Raw genomic sequence first — 16,671 nt, 5'->3', positions numbered from 1 at the left:
CATATATTATGTAATGCCAGTCAAAAATGCATAGACATGCATGTGTGCATACACACACACACACACACACACAAACACACCACACTCTCTCTCTCTCTCTCTCTCTCTCTCTGCCTCTCTCTCTCTCTCTCTCTCTCTCTCTCTATATATATATATATATATATATATATATATATATATATCAAAGAGACACAACAAAACCAAATTCAGTTTCACTTAGTTTTCAGCCAAAATGAATTTTAGCATTAATTTTGTTTGTATCATTATTTATGGTTGAGAATATGTAGGAAAATATAATTTTCCTCCAAGAATTTTTCCATTTAAGATGTACAGTTAAGATAATAATAGCCTAACGTGTAACAAACTAAGAGCAAAATAGGTAGTGGCATTCTGTCATCTCTGTTTCTAATGACAATAATTATATAAGAATTGCACATTGGGTAAAATAGAGAAAAAATGATTAAATACATATCACACTGTGACTTAAAGAAATAGAATAAAATCAATTATAGTCTCCAAAACTTCTGTGTAACTGCATTTTTGCAATCAAAATCATATTGAAAGCAACTGGATTCCACGTTTTCATTGGCCATACCAGGTTCATTTTAATATTTAAGCATAAGAATGTGCTAGTTTCCTGGGAGGAAAAACTATGCTGGCAGGCTTAATCAGCATATTAGCTCTGAAAAAAAGAGATCTAGTACTGTGTATATGTTTTCAATTATTCACCAAGATAACCCATTTAACCAGAATGCTTTTTAGGTCATTTCTGAAAACTTGAGACCAAGCTCCACTTTCTGCTTACAGTTATCCCAGTATTCTCTTTTTTTAATTAAAAAAATTTATACACTTTTATTGGAATATTGTAGTCTTACATCATAATAGAGTTCAAAATGTTGATGACATCCATATATCCAGCACTGGTGAGCTTCCCCCAGCTCTCTCCCTTCTGCTTCCCGTTCCTCATACATGGTATGGAGAATGCCATTGATAATTTTATTTATGTGCATAATGGAAGTGTTTCATAATTTACAGAGAGAGTACCAAGTCTCCCTCTGCTAAGTGGTCTAGGTGGTATTTTACAGGTTCTCCAAGCTAATTAAATCTCAAGTACAGACAGGATATCCATTTTGTGATCAAAGGCTAATACTAGAACACATAAACAAATAAGGAGATGTTTTAGAATCATATAAGCTTTAATCACAATGCAGGGAGATTTTTCAATTCAATGCCTTAATAAAAATAAGCTGAATGCCTACTATGTGCTGGGTGATGAGAACCTAACAAGCTACAAACAAGCTTGCTATATCATACTTAATTTATCTCTCGTAGAGAGCTAGTATCTGTGCCCTTAACGAATGAATTCAAAATGCCAAAAAACTCACAGGGGAACACAGGATGACATTTATATGAACTAATCACCATCTCATTCTGCTGCGGTCATGATACTAACATGAGTGCAAGATATCAGCAAAAGAGGCAGTCGGGTGCCCTGGATTCCCAAGTCCAGCCTTTAGACCTGTACTGATGCCATGCCTTGAAAATGTCTTTGATCCCCCTATCATTTCTTCCTCAAACTTTTCTCTATTTTCTTCTAACCCTGAACCTCCATCTCTGATTACTCTCATTAAGAGCCCATTAGACTCTGATTTCCAAAGTCACTGAGTCACAATTTCTATCATTAACTGTCACCTAGCCTGTTGCTTTCAAATGGGCACATGGTACCCAAAAATCATTCTTTCAAAGTCATATAATAAAGAGACAAATAGAGTATATATTCCCTCTTATCCTATCGCACCTCTTCTGTTTTCTCTTTCTCCCTCTTCTCTCTCACTGTTCCCCTGATCTTTTATTCTTCCTCTTATCCCCCTCCCACAATTCCTCCTACATAGAGTTTCTCTCTCCACATATTCATCTCTTTAAAAAAAATTATTGGTGCATTGTAGTCATATATCTTAATGGAGTACAAGATGGTAGAGGTCGTTCCCCAATTCCCACCCCATTCCCTCCAGCCTCCCTCATTCTCTTGTTTGGCTTAGTGATTGGCTTTGATATGACTACAAATGTGCATCGTGTACATTAGGGAACTTCCCTCTCCCCCTTCCCTATCCCCCTCAGTTAGGACACCTTGTCTGTTCATCTATAGTTTCTCCTTTGTCTAGAGTTCCTCCTATGACCCATTTTCTCCCATGCTTCCACATATTAGAGCATCAGATTTAGTACTTTTTATGACTGACTAATATCACTTAGCATAATGTTCTCCAGTTCCATCCATTTTCTTGTAAATGACATAATTTTGTTCTTCTTTATTGCTGAGTAAAATTTCATCATTTTTGTTTTATAATCTATTCATCTGTTGATGGACATCTTGGCTGTTTTCATAGTCTGGCAATTGTGAATTGTGAGGCTATGAAAAGAGATATATATGCATTCATTTGGTAGTTTGGTTTCTGCCTTTGAGGTAGATACCCAGAAGTGGTATTGCTGGAGCATACAGTAGGTTCATTTTTATTCTTCTGAGGATGCTCCACACTGTTTTCCAAAGTGGTTGCGTTAATTTGCAACACTAATTTTTAGCAACAAAAACCATTCAGAAGGAATCACAATACCTGACTTCAAACTATACTACAAAGTTATAGTAATAAAAATAGCATAATACTGGCACAAAAACACATAATGGACTAATGGAGCAGAATAGAAGACTCAGAAACAAATCTGTACACTTACAGCCAATTGATTTTTGGAAAAGAAATGAAAAATACACTGAAAAAAAGATAGCCTCTTCAGCAAATGGTGCTGGCAAAACTGGTTAACCATAATCAGAAAATTGGAAATAAGCTCTACTTTCTCACCCTATACAAGAGTCAATTCAAGATGAATCAGACTTGGAAATCTTTTTTTTTTTTTTTTTTTTTTCAGTTCTGGGGATGGAACCCAGGAGCATTCTACCTTTGAGCTACACCTCCAGCCCTATATTTTATTCTTTATTTTGAAACAGGGTTTCACTGAGTTGCAAAGGGCCTCACTAAGTAGCTGAGGCTGTCTGCGAACCAGTATCCTACTGTCTCAGCCTCCCAAATGCTGGGATTACAAGCATGCACCACTATGCTGTCAGAAATCATTTCTTGATCTGAAAAACATTCACTGCTCCATTGAATTTTCTAATGGACCCTCTATCCATATCTAATCACCTACTTTATGTCAGTATTGTAGTTTTACTTCAAGAACAAGAAAAAACATCTTGCTAACAGAAAAAAAAATGTCTTAGTTTCTATCACCCTTCATTTCTGTTTCTACACGGCTAATGGGTTTAAAAATTAAAACAGAAAAAAATAATCCAAAGGAAGTCTAAGTCATAGGTAGATCTGTCTTCAATGGATATTGCTACTTCTGCTTAACCAAATGAGAAGAAGAAATCCCCACAACTCACAACTCAGAAAAATCAAAAAATAAATTCTAGGTATGTTCCAAACACAGAGTATTCTGTGGGACTCTGTTCCTTTAAATGTGTTTTATTCTTGTTTTTATTGTTTGCTGTTTTTTTATTTTATTTTACTAACCCAAAAAAGGCAGCCATATAGCCATCTGTCACTAAATCATATTTAATCCATTCAAAAATATAATTATAGCTGGGCATGGCAGTACACACTTCTAATTCCAGTACTTGAAAGGCTGAGACAGGAGTACCCCAGCAGGTTAGTAGCCAGCCTTCACAATTTTAGGAAGACCCTCTACAACTTCATGAGACTGTTTTAAAATAAAAGATAAAATAGTGCTTCGGGTGTAGCACAGAGGTAGAAAGCGAGAATGTCCCTGTTCTCGATCCCCAGTATCACACATGCACACACAAAAATAATATAATTATGACCAGGGCTTCCTGGGCCACCAAAAGGAATTCTAAAAATCCATTCTATTTCATAGTACCACTCCCCCATTGAGAACCCTGGGCAGCCTGAGACAATTACGAATTTCCAGTTGTGGAGCAGGTTGAAGCGATAGCATCTAAACCTCCGGGTTTTGCACATTCCCTCTCAGAAGTTCCTGCTGCCACAGGAATATCTCTCGGTGGGTTCAGCCTCTTACCAGCAGTGACACCCAGTGGATGGAAACATTTTGATCAAGTGCCTCTGGGCTCCCTACCCCTGCCCCCACCTCCTCTCTCTGGAAAGATTTTTGCAAGTGCTTTGTTTCTTTGACCTTCTTACTGTTCTCCACAGGAAGAGAATTTATCAGATTGCCTAATGCCAGCCAGCTTTTCTTTACATTTTAGTCAAATTGCAAAGACTCAGACATTTCCTTTGCACTGAAGACATTTAAACCTATCAAAGTATGTCCAACTAATCTGATATTTGGTTTCTAAAAATAAAACTAGATATACGAGGATAAGGATAAAAGCGGAGAGAGGTGCTCAATTAATTTCCTAGAATTTGCACTTTAAAAAATGTAATTGCCAGCAGAAATCGTGGATTTATTATTTATTCATGGCAAGACATTCAGAGCATATTAAACTAAATTATGAGGAAAAGGTAATATAAACGGAGGGCTAAAATCAACCTCATTCAAAAAAATGTTGACTATCAGTAAAAATATATCCACTCTTTCTAATGCAATGATATTATTTAAATTAACTAGTTTAGCTGTTCTCACAGGATGAAATAAATGACCTCTGATTTGACGGAAGCTAACATGATACAAATCTTTAAAATGTCATACATAGAGCTTTTTTTGTTTTTTCCACAAAAAAGTTTATGCAGTCTCTTTCAATGGAATCCATTGAAAAGAAAAGAATGTCTTTTTATTTTGGTTGTCCTCCGGTCTCTATAATTGGCACCAAAAATGTATTAATTCACCTTTAATTAGATCTTTGTCCACAGTCAAGCGCTAACATGGGTAGTCTTTGTTGTTTAAGTGTAAGTCAAGGAAGCACCAAGTGAAAGGCATTGGTGGCATTATGGGTTAGCAGAACATCTCTGGAACATCTCTGGATTCCACAATCTATCTCTAGCATGGAAGAGTGTCAATTTGCAAAAGGTACTGAGGGGATCTGGGTAGCAAAAGAATAATACTCAGTGCTTAGAGTGAAAAGTCACCAGAGTTAAGAAAAGGAAATCAGTTCCTTGAAATGAAATTAGCTTGAGAAGATAGGAGCTCCAGAAAAGAGACGCATTCCTAAAGATAGTTAATTTAGTAAGATAGGAGCTCCAGAAAAGAGACGTATTCCTAAAGATAGTTAATTTAGTTTGGCAAAATTTGTATATTGTGTTTAAAGCTCACATACTCCCAAATATCATGATAGAAAGATAAAGCATGGGAGTGTGAGATAAAATGTTGCAAACGGTACCTAATATGGAACATTTACCAAGCAAGAGTGAGTTCAATGGATTCTGCTGGGCAGTTATTCAACAGTGTCACCATATGCTATGAAGAAGACACAGGATTTGTGGTCTCTTAAGACCTTTCTTAGGCAGAGCATCCCATATGGTACTGTGCTTCACAAGGTACCAGCATCCATGAGATACTAAAGTACTTTTGATGTGGAATGTCCTCCAAAACCCATTTGTTAAAGGATTGGTCCTCAGGTGGCTCTGTCGAAAGTGGTGGACTCTTTAGGAAATGGGGCCTTGTGGGAGGTTCTTAAGTCATTGGGGTGTGCCCTCTAAAGAGATTGTGGGACTGAGATTTTGGGACTCCAGAGCATATCTCTCTCTCTCTCTCTCTCTCTCTCTCTCTCTCTCTCTCTCTCTCTCTCTCTCTCTCTTTGTGATTCCTGGCCATCAAGTACTCTCCAGTATTGACATCAGAAACCTCTGCCAGAGGATCAATGCAATACATCTCCTCGATCTTGGACTGGAATCTTCAAAAATGTGAGCAAAAAATTAAAAGAAAAGAAAGAAAAGAAAGAAAAGAAAATCTGAGAACTGGAAAGACCACATAGTGAAAATACTATATATACTATCATATTTATAGTGGTGTGTGTGTGTGTGTGTGTGTGTGTGTGTGTGTGTGTGTGTGGCATTCTACCTCTGAGCTATACCCCAAGCCCGATGTTTTATTCTTTATTTTGAAACAGGGTCTTACTAAGTTACGGAGGGCCTCACTAAGTAGCTGAGGCTGGCCATGAACCTGTGATCCTCCAGTATCAGCCCCCCAAGTACTGGAATTACAAGCATGCATCACCCAACCTGGCTTAATTATATTTCTTTAAGAACATATGATACTCAGAAAAATAGTGATTAAAACAGTGGCTGGAAAAATGAGACTGAACCATTTTGTATTTAAGAAGGTGAAAAAGCTTTATACGCCTCTATGCTTTCTTTCCCTAAATATTACTTTAGTTCCTATTTTATGCTAGTCAAATGAATAAATGTTAAAATCAAAGATAAATAATGCCTTTTCAATGCTATTAACCTCTCAACTGGAGTGTGTCTGTATAGGGGGTATTTATAAATATTTTCCTTAATATGATTTACCTAAGTTATTCTCAAAATGGCATAATGGTCCTCTTTTTCATCCCATGTGATCCATTTAGTCATGTACTTATTTGATTTTTATCCATTTTAAAATAGAGGATAAGTATTAATCAATTAACTTACATGAGAAGTTGTGGGAAATTTTTCTTTTAACAGTTTGTTTTTGTTTGTTTGTATGTGTTTGTTTGTAATACTGGGAATGGAACCCAGGAGCATTCTACCTCTAAGCTATACCTCCTGCCCTATTTTCTATTCTTTTATTTTGAAACAGGATCTCACTAAGTTGTAGAAGGCCTCACAAAGTAGCTAAGGCTGGCCTAGAACCTGTGATCCTCCTGTCTTAGCCTCCGGAGTAATGGTATTAAAAGTGTGAGCCTTGTAATTACAAACCAGCAAAGAGTTTTTTAACCTTTTTTTTTTTTTTTAACAGTAACTCGAGGCTCAGAACTAAATTAGAAAAAAGTCTAAAGATTTTTTTTTTTCAGATCTGTGGAAGGAATCCAGGGGCATTGGACCTCCAAGCTACACTCCCTGCCCTATTTTGTATTCTTAATTTTGAAACAGAGTCTCACTAAGTTGCAGAGGTCCTCACTAAGTAGTTGAGGCTGTCAGCAAACCGCAATCCTCCAGTTTTCCTGAAAGCTGGGATTACAAGCGTGTGTCACCACATTCGTCGGTACAAAGATTTTTTATATACCTTTTACCCACACACATGCACAGCCTCCTTCACTACCCCCATATGAGTGGTACAATTGTTATACTTGATGAACTAATGATATATCAAAATCCCTTAAAGCCCATAGCTCACATTATAATTCACTATGAATGTTTTACATTCACTGGATTTGTTTTTTTGTTTGTTTGTTTGTTTGTTTTGGTGGTACTGGGGTTCCTGGAAGTCCTTCTACCTCCAGGCCACACTCCCAGACACCTATTTTATACTTTTTTTATTTGGAAACAGGGTCTCTTAAGCCAGCGAGGCTGACTTCAAACCTGCAGGATTCTCCTGTCTCCGGCTCCCATGCGTGGGAATTACAAGCGTGCGCCACCACGCCTGGCTACATTCACTGGATTTGGATAAATGTTTAATGATCTGTATCTACCATTAGCCAAAGCAGGTTTCCATCAAGGGAAGGTTGTGAGACCTGATACCTAAAGAAGTCAAATCACCTAACGACCAAGAAAGACAACGACGAAGAATGAAAGTGGCAAGGGGAAAGAGGGAAGAAAAAATGAGAAAGGCCGGAAAAAGAGGAACAGGTGAGGCAAAGAAAAAGAAGAGAGAAGTACTGTAAACTAATTTTACCTGCTTTAATTACTGCCAGGAATGGCTTGGATAAACTGAATGATCCTTGAGAATTTACTATGGGTCTGGCCCAAGAGTCTATGAAGGGACCATTTCCCCGCCTGTATGGCCAACATCAGCTGGAAACCATTTATAGAGATATATACACATGCTGCAGGCCTTGTGAAGAGAGACTGAAAAGTCCACGTCAAGATAGAGCACAAGAATGTGAATACTACTTAAGAACCAAAATGAGACAGAGAAAGACAAGCTTTTTACTGTTTTCTTCTTATCATCGATGATTTTGTGAACTTTTTATTGAAGTGTGAGATATAGAGAAAAAAACATAAACACATAGACTGATGAATTTTTGCAAAACGAACACAATTGTGTGACTGTCACCCAGCATAGGAACAACCAGATTGTCAGCAACCTATGTGCCAGTCTTAGACCTTCTTCTATGACCTATTTCCCAGAGTAAACAAAATTTTTCTTCAAACATGATAGATTAGTTTTTGGACTATATATAAATTGAATTACACTCTATGTGTTCTTTCTGATACATTCTTTTTCCCAAAGTTAGGTTTGTGGTATACATTCATGTCATTTCAGGAAGACAAAAGTTATTCCTCTGTGTTATACTTTATTTTGTTGTATTCATAGACAATAGATTATTCAACTCTTATACCATGATAAAAGTTTATAATATTTAGCCAGGTGTGGTGGCGCACGCTTGTAATCCCAGCACTTGGGAGGCTGAGACAGGAGGATCACATGGGTTCAAAGCCAGCCTCGGCTACTGAGTAAGGCTCTCAGCAACTTAGTGAGACCTTGTTTCCAAATAAAGTATAAAATAGGTCTGGGAATACAGCCCGGAGGTAGAAAAGCCCTAGGGTTCCACCCCCAGTACCACCAAAAATAAAAAGTTTATATATTTAATATCTGCTATGTCTTGTAATATTTTTTATTTCTCCATTAGTTTACTTTCACAATAGATTTATACAAGCAAAGAACATTATCATATGCCTATTGATTCTTAATTAGTTATTAATAAGCTATGTCCGGGGTGGGAGAGTTGACTAAATGTCTTCTTGCCCCAACATGTACACATGCGCACACACAGAAGGAAGGAAAGGAAGGCATGTTAGTTCTGGACATTGAATTAACAATGTCGAAAAGGAGCATTGCAAAATTATATTTGAAACCAACTGAAGAAAGTCCGTGATCAAGAAAAATATTTATTACAGATACCACATTCTCTAAAATACAATAGTATGGAGGTCAATAATGACCTTGTGAATGTCACCAGCACACTAAAGAAACTATTTTTATTCATAAACAATAAAAAATTGTTATTCTAAGGTCAAAACACTGCCTTAAATCTAAAGTCAAAATGCAGAAGTTGATTTGACTGATTCACCTTATATTTTTGTACTTTGTATGTATACACATCTGTCTACACATGCACATGAACACATATATACAGACTAAAAGGCAAGGTGTTTATAAAGCCTACCTACAGAAGTTCTGCTAACACATGAGTCAGACCACCACTGAGGTGGGAAAGAAGGAATAAAAAACAGGTAGAGAGGAGATATAAGAGAGGAATGAGGGAAATGTGACATTAATATGAAATAGTTATACTCATTTCCAAATTTTTAGAAAAGTTATACATCTTTACTCATTCCCTTATGCAAATTATCCCTAGCAGTGTTAGCTAGTCTATGAATAGTTTAAGCAGGAAAGATATATGATGATCAGACATGGAGACCACAGAAGGATCCAGAAGATGACCGGATACCATGAACCATCATATGATCACTGAACTGAGGCCATCTTCAAGTGCCTTTCCATGCTTACCCTTCACCAAACTTCCTCTACAAGAAGAACCCAAAATCCCAAAGCAGGTTTCTCACTTTGGAGGTAGCCTGCATTCTCACATAAATGTGTATTTTTTGCTTTCCTAAATAAATCTCTGTCTATATCTCCGACTGGTGAGTTCTGAAATTATTTTCCATCATGGAAGCCTAGAATCTGGTAGGTCCTAAACTGAGTTTCCTCACTACTCCACTGGGAACACCCGGAGCCTGCTTGGGCCCTCTCTTCTACTGTGACACTACTTTATGTTAGTGTCTTATTTATTTAACTGAAAAAAGTCTATTTTGCAAAATACCAGCAACATACAATTGATCCATGAAAACTTTGTATTTACACAGGTTTCCTATATGAAAGTATTGATGGAACAGGCCAAAGGATGAAGGCTGATCCCAGTTTTATCTTGTTTCCTTTAGTATCAGACCAAAGAAATATATGCTTGACGATTCCTTACACCTGTGGACTGGGGATTTTCTATTCTTCTATACTCATACGCTGTGAATGTTCTGATTTAACCTAGTACATGTAATCAAACTTAGATGAGCTCTGAGGACCTAGTTGTCCACAGCAAAGTTGAAAATTCTCCTACTACCCACTTTTTATATGGTGAATCCAGATCTAACGTGCGTCCAAGTGATATTGAATTCAGCTGTCCACCTACTGTGAAATGAACAGAACTGACTGATTCTATGCCTTCTGTTTTGCTTGTGTGTGTTTATAGTGTGTGTTCTATGCAAAACACAGCTTGATACAAATTTTATCATCCTAGAGGTAGCATTACTAAGTCCATGTTTCATTCAGCATCCTCACTGTTGTAATCCAAAACACATGACTACCACAGCTTAGAAGAAGGAAGATATATTTACTTACAGTTCTGCCCTTCTCAGTTCCGTCTATGTTATGTTGGCAGAATCCAGGGCATGGCACAGGGAGCAAAGAGAGCAAGAGCTCTGGCCTCACATCGTAGAGGCTGAAGGCAGACAGAGAGAGCCAGGGGAGGACCGACCTTATAAAATCTCCAAGGCCACACCTCCAGGAACCACTCCTCAGCAACCAAGCCCCACCTCCAACATGGCTACCTTGTTTGACTCTGTGAGGTCTGGGGGGACATGCTAAATCAAAACCGTAACAGTTTGCCAGGCGTGGTGGTGCACGCTTGTAATCCCAGCGCTTGGGAGGCGGAGACAGGAGGATCACGCAGGTTCGATTTAAGAGACCCTGTTTCCAAATAAAAATATAAGAAAAACAGGTCTGGGAGTGTAGCCCAGAAGTAGAAGGGTTTCCGGGAACCCTAGTACCACCAAAAAAAAAAAAAACCAAACAAACCAAAAAACACATAACAATCCAAGAATAATATTGAATGTTACTCTCTTTTACATTCTTTTCATATCCATTTATGATTGGAATGAAAATAAAACATTTTATTGGGTGATCAATTAAATTTTATACTTTTGTAGGGACACTATCAATGTATATACAGCCCTTTTAGCATATTCTTACAAAATAATTTGTTATGTATAAAAAGAAGACATCTGGGCATGGTGGTGCACAAATGTAATAACTGTACTTGGGAAGCTGAGACAGGAGGATTCCAGGCTCAGCAACTTGGTGAGGCTCTCAGCAACCTAGAAAGACTCTGTTTCTGATTAAAAATTAGGCCTGGGGGTATAACTCAGGGGCATTATGCACCTGAAGTTAATCCCCAGCAACACACACACACACACACACACACACACACACACACACACACACACAGAAAAGAACAACTATTTTTGAAACAGTGACTATATGCATCCTTGGCTAGGTTTTTCTGGTCATATGATTATGTTGTCTACTCCTGAAGAGAAGATAATTGGAAGTAAGTTTATGAATTATCTCATTCCTGAGTACTCACCCTTTTTTAGCCAAAATGTTTCCCCAATTCTTCAATTACTTTGATTTGTATTGGAATTACTATAGAAAAGTTTGCTGATGCCAATTTCCAGAATTAAATGATTGAAGGAGAAAATTGAACAAGAAAATAGAAAACTTTTCCTGTTTACAGCATTAAGATGGGAAGAAGGAGAAATCACTACTATTTTCAGATGACATAAATAAAATATTTCTGTTGGAGCACTACCAAGATTATCTAATCTAGGCATTAGTCACATGGTCTGAAAGGGGGATGTGGTTACTGTAAAGTTAATCTCTAGGAACCAAATGTTTTCACATTTTTTTTTTCGGTACTGGGGATAGAACTCAGGGGCATTCTACTTCTGAGCTATACCCTCAACTCTTATTCTTTATTTTGAAATAGAGTCTCACTGAGTTGCAAAGGGCCTCACTAAGTAATAGCTGAGGCTGTCCTCGAACCACGATCTTCCTGTCTCAGCCTTCCAAATGCTGAGATTACAAGCATGTGCCACCATGCCCAGCTTTTTACGTGTTTTACTAGCTTCTTTTGCAAATTTTGTGTGACTAATATTATTTATTAATTAATGAGGACTTCATTTTATACATATTCAGCGATTTCATAGTATGATCGAGGGAGATATACAAAATTAACGTATCCTTTAAGCTAGTATCAAGATAATTGATGCCATATCAAATTATTTTGCATCTATTTCAAGGTACTCAAACCAATATACTTTAAAATATCCCTTCATTCTTATGGATTATTTCCTTGAGTGGCCATTTCACCTGGAGATCATCACTAGATCTGTGGTAAAGGCAGGATTATTACTTCTGCTTCTGCAGACTCAGCTGCGGATGCTATTTGCTAACATTATCCAAGAGGAAGCCTGCCAAGGACTTGCAAAGCCATATTTCCTGTTTGGGTGGATGTTCTGAAGTCTGTGGTCACCAGAACAATAATTCAGATACTAATTGTTCCAGATACTCTTGCCACATCACAATATTAGCCCAAAACTTAGATAACTCAAATTGATTGTTTAATTATTCTGACAGAGATTGTAGGACAATAATTTGGATAACAAGTAGTATAAACAGCTGGTCCCTGAACCACACTCCCTGTGGGTACCTAGGAACTCCCAAAACTTGATGACAACTTGAGGCTGGGAGCTAAGGCATCTGAGGGTTGTTTTAATCATATATATATATATATATATATAAAACACATGATCTAGGAAATGGGCTTCTGCCAAGTACACCTACATGTGGCTTATCCATGTGCCCTGGGTTTTTCCTAGCAAGGTGGTTGGGTAGGTTGGATATTTACATGGTAGCTCAGGTCTCCATTCATATTTGGGTGAAAATATGCCTCAGTCTCAAAAGATTCATATGTCACGTCAACTGTGTTCTGTCTCATAAAACAATCACAAGTCCACCCTGAATTCTTTAGAAACACTCCTATCATATACAGTAAATATTGAAGACATTTGTCCATGTATTCATATTCATATAACAAGACTTTATAGGCAATATTTTCTATAGAAGTGGCTATTCATGTATTTCTATTACATCAAGACAAATTAGACTAATGTAGTTTTGGGGTTCTATTAGCGTATGAGAAAATAACCACTTGAAAACTTTAAAATTTATGGAAGAATATAACTCTACACCAAGAGATGGTTAAACATACCTATTACCACTAAATGGCAAGTTGTTGACTGAATTATGCAATGCCCACTGATTTATTTTGTACTTTCACAGTTAAAAAAGTTGACTTACTTTTTTTTCAATCTGTAGTTTCTATCATGCTTGGAACTGACTTGTGAAACTAAAGAAAATTATCTAGTTTTAAAGCCAAACTCCTGTTTTTAATCCCGACTATGTGTTATTATTCAGTGGATTCTTCTACTTCGACATTGCAGTCAAGATTAGTGTTCACAAATACAATAAAAGCCTAAATTATATACTCGCTGTTTGTATACTACATAATATTGTATAGTTTTATATACAACTGGTGATGAAAAATTTATATATAAGAGAAAACCATAGTAAGCTTTTCTCAAGTTCCCTAATGACTGAATCTACATGGATAAAACATTTTAGTGTTGATGGGTATCAGTCCTTGAGGCCCCACTATTTCTTGGGGCTCTGTGTAATCTCATAGCATAGAATGATTAGGTTTCAGGGTTTTTTTTTTCTAGAGATGCCAATCTGATAAATATCTGAAATTTCAACATAGCTGTTCTCAGTGATTTCCTTATTGCTATAATCACACTGAGAAATCAAAACGAGAGTAAAATATTTGGGACGCATTTTCTCTATTTAAAATTCCGTTTCAATGTGTTTAGCATGTGGATAGATGCAAAGAAGGTAGAAGAAGAGTCATCTTTTTTTTATTATTGTCACTGTGTGGTTTTGTGCTTAAATGGAGCATTTTCTGCTTGATGTTTTTAATTTTAATTTATTTAGAATGTGAAGGTTGGAAACTTCTCATATATATCTTACAAGACTTTTTTTGAAACAGAAATGTCTTTTGCCGCTCAAGGAAAGCAAGTAGTTGAACAGTTTTCAGGTTATTTAGACCTCAAATCATTTTCCTCTCCACTTAAAAAATATATCAATTATTTTGTTCCATTTCATCAGCATTTTACCGTGAACCATATTAAAGGATTAAAAGGGATAATATTTAAATATGCCAATGGGTGATTTGAGAGTCTAACTTAGATGGTTAATATAATCTTTCAATCTTTCTTCTGTATTTATTTTATATATTTTGGGTCCCCTAACAACCTCTTACTGGTACTGCCCAAGATTTTTCCTGTTGAAAAGACAAGAATATTATAAACAGAACATAAGATTCTTGTTAGCAGATAGTGGGTGTGATAACTTCATGGATGTTCTCTACCTATAAAGAAAGCAATAAAACTAATACTGACTTCCTAAGGAAATAATGAAATCAAATGACACAATGTGTGGATGCAGCTTGTAAACATAAAGAGGCCATACTATATTCAATCTTAGTTTAAAAATGACTAGCATACAATAAATATGTTGGTTAATAGGTCTACTACAGATGACATCCATGCAGGAAAGGCAAAATAAATAATATGAAGTATTTTCCATGCATGCATTCATTCATTGCCCTACAAAAGAGAACAAGGAGAGCTTTGATTAGACTGAGGAACAAGCTGAGATTTGAAGGAGGAAAAAGTGGTAACACCCTGAAGATAAAGAGAAGATCATGAGTGAATAATTGAGCCTCAGATGAGTTTGATATATCTAATGGACTCAAAGAAGTCTCAGCTGGCTAGAGTAGAATGAACCACAGAACAGGAGTTCAGGCACACCTGAAAGGGAAGGGCTAGACCACTCAGGGTGCCGTAGCTTCATTCAGCTGGAAAACCTGGAGAAATCTTCGAAGAGATCAAGAAGATGACACACGTTTAAAAGATCACTTTGGATTCTACTGGAAATTGATTGGGAAGAGAAGGCTACTAGAAATGAGACAGAAATGATGGGTTTGCTTTCTGGTGGTGGCAGTGATCGAGCTGGTTTGAGTGACAGCGTGGACAGAGATGACAACATTGATGTCATAGATTTGGAGATAAATGAGATGTATACAAATAAGGGTGAGAAAATTAACTGAAGATTGGTCCTGATCAGCTCCTGGGCGAAGCAATGGATATAAGCAGTAATCTTTTCTAACAGGAGGAATCCCAAGGGACCCTGATGTTCAACAGTTTATGTGTGTTAACATCAGCATGAGGACCACAAAACAGCAACATATATTAACATATATATGTGTGACATGTGCTAAACATATATTAAATAGCATGCTTAAGCTTGACAGCTATTGAACTGTATGCATATGATTTAGGTACTGACATCACAATCGCATCCATGTTTTGGGTGAGGAAACCAGAGCTTATGAAGGTGAAGTGAGGGATACAAGACGCCATGTTGTAAATGGTGTGAAACCAGGCAGTCTCAAACACGTCCTCTCTTGTAACATTGCATTCCATCTGACGCCGTTTAGCATCTGCACAGAAAGGCATGGTACCCAGTATGGCGTGTGCAGCCTGGATGTAATTGTTCTTCCACCCAATGCACTGTAACCTTGGCGCAGGTACTCTTCTGCCTTAAATCTTAATGTTCTCACCCTATGAAATGAGGAGAAAAAATACCTACACCCATAGGGTTATTAGGATTAAGTTGGATAAAATACACAATGGGATTATTCCTCCCAGCAGGAAAGTACAAATTAAGAAGCTACAAATACGATATGCGTGTGTAGCAGACTTGATGGTGCCCTGTCCGGACACCTGAATGCTTTGTCTGGATTGATAAGGACATGTAGCTGCAACTTTCCATGGATTATTACATTTGGTTTTAATTAAAGAAAGATGTCTGGGGTTTAGACCCCTCATCTTAGGCAGCCAAAGCATGATGACTGGAACAGAGGCACAAAAGTCGCCCCACTTGCCTTGAGGCAGTACAGTTTTTAAATTTTTTATTGGTGCATTGTAGTCCTCCATCTTTTTTTGGAGGGGGTGTGGTACTGGGGTTCCTGGAAACCCTTCTACATCCGGGCTACACTCCCAGACCCATTTTTATATTTTTATTTGGAAACAGAGTCTCTTAAGCCAGCGCATGTGGCTGGCTTCGAACCTGCGCGATCCTCCTATCTTTGCCTCGTAAGTGCAGGGATTACAAGCATGCGCCACCATGCCCGGCTGTAGTCCTACATCTTAATGGAGTACAAGATGGTAGAGGCATACATGCACACATCACTCATTTAGCCCTTCCCCAACTCCCTCCCCATTCCTCCTCCCTCTTTCTCATGTTTGGCTTAGTGATTGACTTTGATGTATTTGTGAATGTACATTATTAGCATTAGGGAATAACTATAGTGTCATCTACACTCCAGGATTCCCTTCAGGGTCACCATGAAATCTTGTGTGTGTGTGTGTGTGTGTGTGTGTGTGTGTGTATGTGTGTAGTGCTGAGAATTGAACCAGGGGCATTCTACCTTCAAGCAACACCCCCAGCCCAAATTTTTATTCTTTATTTTGAAGTAGGGTCTCACTAAATTGTGGAGGGCTTCACTAAGTAGCTGAGGCTGGCCGTGAACCTGTCTCAGCTTCCCAAATA

The sequence above is a fragment of the Muscardinus avellanarius genome (assembly GCF_963383645.1).
Source record: "Muscardinus avellanarius genome assembly, chromosome: 4".
Lineage (NCBI taxonomy): Eukaryota > Metazoa > Chordata > Mammalia > Rodentia > Gliridae > Muscardinus > Muscardinus avellanarius.
This window is presented reverse-complemented; position numbering follows the sequence as displayed.